Genomic DNA, 4,432 nt, shown 5'->3' with positions numbered 1-4,432 from the left:
GGTGGTTCACGCCTGTAATCCCAGCACTTTGGGAGGCCGAGGCGGGCTGATCACCTGAGGTCGGGAGTTCGAGACCAGCTTGCTAACATGGCAAAACCCCGTCTCTACTAAAAATACCCCAAAAAAATCAGCTGGGTATGGTGGCGGGCACCTGTAATCCCAGCTACTTGGGAGGCTGAGGCATAAGAATCACTTGAATCCACGAGGCAGAGGTTGCAGTGAGCCAAGGTTGCGCCATGGCACTCCAGCCTGGGCAAAAGAGCGAGACTGTCTCAAAAAACAAACAAACAAACAAAAAAACCAGAGGGAGCAATCCCCTTGTGACTGGCAGGATTGTATGGAGGTGGGGAGGTCTTGTTGCACAAAATCTTGGTAGCATAAAGCAACAGTTTTACTGTATCTCATGATTGTGATGCTCGCCCTTGCGGCCTCATGCCTCTGCCAAAGGTGGTGGCAACTGGGTGTTGAATATCTGGCACCTCGGTGCCCCCTAACGAAGCCTCCCTCTGCAGTGTCTCATCCTTCAGCCTTTGTGTGTGGCCTCTCTGTCCAGCAGGAGGTGATCCTGCACTTCTTACATGACAACCAGGGGCTCTAAGAGGAAAGCAAAGCTGCCCGGCCTTCTGAAGAAGGCCACTTCCTCAATATTCTATTAATTAAAGCAGGCACAAGCCCGAGCCAGATTCAAGAGGAGAGGACATAAGCTGTAGAGGAGCTGCGCACACATACAGGGTGGGGTGGACTTATTGGAGCCCTCTGGGGAGACTTGCTACCACCAGGAGGGTACAATAGTGGCTCTGCTGTGCGTGCCCTGTTCTTTCTGCATATCTGAAGAGAACCCCACAAAACACCTACTCACCTTTCAGATCCAGATCAAAGTGCTGCTCACATTAGGCCAGACCTCCCGTTGCAAGTTATAAAACTCACAACTCAATATTTCTTTTCAAGAAAGAGGGAATTGAATTGAAAGAAGGAATGCAGACCCATTCAAGCATTGTAAGGTGGCATCAAGAATCGATCTCACCCCCTACCTTCCACCCTACTCTCCTCTCTGCTGGCCTCACATAGGTGGGAAAGATGCCACCAGCACCTGCAGGCTTAGATTCTAGCAGCTTCTCCGCTTAGAAAAGGTGCCTCTTTTCTAATGGCCAAAGACCCAGGGCAGGCTCTCACTGGCCTGGCCTGGGCCTTGTTTCTGCTGCAGCCAGGCAGTACCAAAGCAGGACCAATCTGGGATTGATACATGCTAAGCTAGGACAGCATGAATTGGTGGCAACCAGGACCATCTTCCCACCACGTGGAGAGATGAGACAGTGATGAAGATGTGGAGTCTCAGAGCAAGGGCCTGACAGTTTGATTTCAGTAGTTTTTTCCTTTAGCCTGTGACCTATACCAGAACCTATTTCAGGTATACAATCCTTTTTTTTTTTGCTTAAGTTAGTTTGAGTTTGGCTTCTGTAGCTTACAACCAAAATAACTCTGATTTGACCAGTAAATGCATTGCACAGATGGATGCATCACCAGAATAGGGTCCTCATCTGATGTACACAGCAAGTCAGTGCGCCAAGACACCAGGCTACAGCAGAGCAACAGTTTTAATCCTAGGGCCACGGGATGTGGAGACAGGAAGAAACCAAATCTGCCTCCCTGATGAGTTTGGGGCAGGATTTTCCAGGGTTTTGGAGTGGGCTACAGAGTGGAGCTTGTCGGTTTGTCAGGGAGAGCAGGATGAAGCTGTGTTCTCATGCTGATTTGGTTCCTTTGGGTGAGGGTTAGGGGGGTCTTCAGACTGGTTGGCATCAGCTGTTCGACTGGAATTCAGGATCTGCTTGAGCACTTCTTTTATATTTATTTACTTATATTTTCTTTTATTTTTATCTCTGAGACAGAGTCTTGCTCTGTCGCCCAGGCTGGAGCGCAGTGGCACAATCTCTGCTTGCTGCAAGCTCCGCCTCCCAGGTCCAAGCAATTCTCCTGCCTCAGTTTCCCGAGTAGCTGGGATTACAGAGGCACACCACCACACCCGGCTAATTTTTGTATTTTTAGTAGAGACGGAGTTTCACTATGTTGGCCAGGCTGGCCTCAAACTCCTGACTTTGTGATTCACCAGCCTCGGCTTCCCAAAGTGCTGTGATTACAGGCGTGAGCCACTGCACCCAGCCTGTATTTATTTATTTTACTGTATTTTTGAGACAGGGTCTCACTCTGTCACCTAGGCTGCAGTGCAGTGGCATGATCACAGCTCACTGCAGTCTCAACCTTCTTGGGCTCAGGTGATCCTCCCACCTCAGCCTCTGGAGTGGCTGGGACTGCAGGCACACACCACACCCAGTTAATTGTTGTTGTTGTTGAGATGGGATTTCACCATGTTGCCCAGGCTGGTCTCCAGCTCCTGCCCTCAAGCAATCTACCCGCCTCGGCTTCCCAAAGTGCTCGGATTACAGGCGTGCGCCACTGTGCCAAGTTGCTTAAGTAATTTTTAAACAAAAGCCTTAGGACTCTAATGTCAGAAATCCCGTCTGTAGTAACGGCGGGGGTGCACAATGGTCAGTGTCTGGGAGCTACATGACTTTCTGTTACAAGGAAGTGGGTCTAAGTGCCACCTGATCAATGCTTAATTATAACTATATTTCTGTCCAGGATTCCTGTTAACTCTCAGAGGGGAGACTCAGGTGGGTGGTTGAATAATGAAAACGGACACCTAGGTGATGGCCATGGTGGTTGATGTTGCTGTGGTGTCTGTCACTCAAACATGACGGGGACATTGGAATTCCAACCCGGGACTGATGGAGAACGTTCTACAGTTTGAATATTTGTCTCCTCCAGCACTCATGAAGACAGAATTAACAATCAAAAGAGAAGCAAAGCAGACAAATTTGGAAAACTCAGCCTGGCCATGTAGAGTGAAAAAGCGTGTTCAAAAGCAGAAACCAAGAGTGGCCCAGTGGTCTTTCACTAAGATGAGTACAGAGAAAAAGGATCATCAAAGAGAATGGAGCTGGGTGTGGTGGCTCACGCCTGTAATCCCAACACTTTGGGAGGCCGAGGTGGGTGGATCCCCTGAGGTCAGAAGTTCACGACCAGCCTGGCCAACATGGTGAAGCACCGTCTCTACTAAAAATACAAAAAATTAGCCGGGCATGATGGCAGTCGCCTGTAATCCCAGCTGCTTGGGAGGCTGAGGCAGGAGAATTGCTTGAACCCGGAAGGCAGAGGTTGCAGTGAGCCAAGATCGTGTACTCCAGCCTGGGCAACAAGAGTGAAACTTCGTCTCAAAAAAAAAAAAGAGAGAACGGAAGGAAGACCTCTAGAGCATTTTGGAGGTCTTTGAGGCCGCCCTTGCTGTCACAGGCTCTGAGGCCTAGGGGGCCTAGAGGGCAGAACGATTTCAGGGGATGGCCCAGTATTGGGAGGTGGGGTCTTTAAGAGGTAATTGGGCCGTGAGGACTCTCCCAGACTGGCAGATCGCTTGAGCTCAGGAGGTTGAGGCCAGTCTGAGCAACATAGCAAAACCCCATCTCTACAAAAAATACAAAAAAGTGGGCCAGGTTTTGGTAGATATTGCCAAAAGGCTCATTGAAAAGGCTGTACCAGTTTATATTTCCACAAACAGTGTATAAAGGTCTGTTTTTCAAGTCAACTAAAACTCTGTCTCTGACTCTGTTTCTCTCTGTCTCTTACATGAATAAGAGTCTAAGGGAAATAAGTATTTGAATTTCACAGTATGTATATGTGAAGCTAAATTCCTCAAAGCTTCTTTGACGATGTTCTCAAGGGTAGGTTACCCTATTTTCTTTAACTGAGGTTAAGTTCAACCCACATGAATGAATGAATTCATTCATGGATTAATTAATGGGTTATCATGGGAGAGGAACTGGTGGCTTTGTAACAAGAGAAGACAGACCTGAGCTAGCACCTTCGCACACCCAGCCCTGTTGCCGTGTGATGCCCTGTGCTGCTTTGGGACTGTAGGGAGTCCCCACCAGCAGTAAGTCCCCACCAGCAGGAAGTCCGCACCAGATGTGGCCCCTTGACCTTGGACTTCTCAGCCTCCAGAACTGTAAGACGCAAATTCCTTTTCTATGTAAATTGCCCAATTTAAGATATTCTGTTATAGGCAAAAGAAAACAAATGAAAACAAGTGTGCACCATAACTATATGGGTCCAGCAATTGGATTTGCCAGGGCCCCCAGAGATACGCAGTGTTGATTACAGACTGACCACAAGAACCAAAATTCACAGGAGACTGATGAATGAAGCATGTTTATTTGCAACAAAAACTTGAACAGCCGTGTGACAAACCCTCTTCTAGTAGGAAAGCACATTCTAAAGGGAAGCAAAGCCATTCAGAGGTTGTTTGGTGAGTCTGAAATACAGACCTGTGGAGCCATTCAGTTCTTAACAGTCTGACACCTCCTCTGTAGGGTTGCAG

This window comes from Colobus angolensis, unplaced genomic scaffold (genome assembly GCF_000951035.1).
Source record: "Colobus angolensis palliatus isolate OR3802 unplaced genomic scaffold, Cang.pa_1.0 Scaffold325, whole genome shotgun sequence".
Lineage (NCBI taxonomy): Eukaryota > Metazoa > Chordata > Mammalia > Primates > Cercopithecidae > Colobus > Colobus angolensis.
This window is presented reverse-complemented; position numbering follows the sequence as displayed.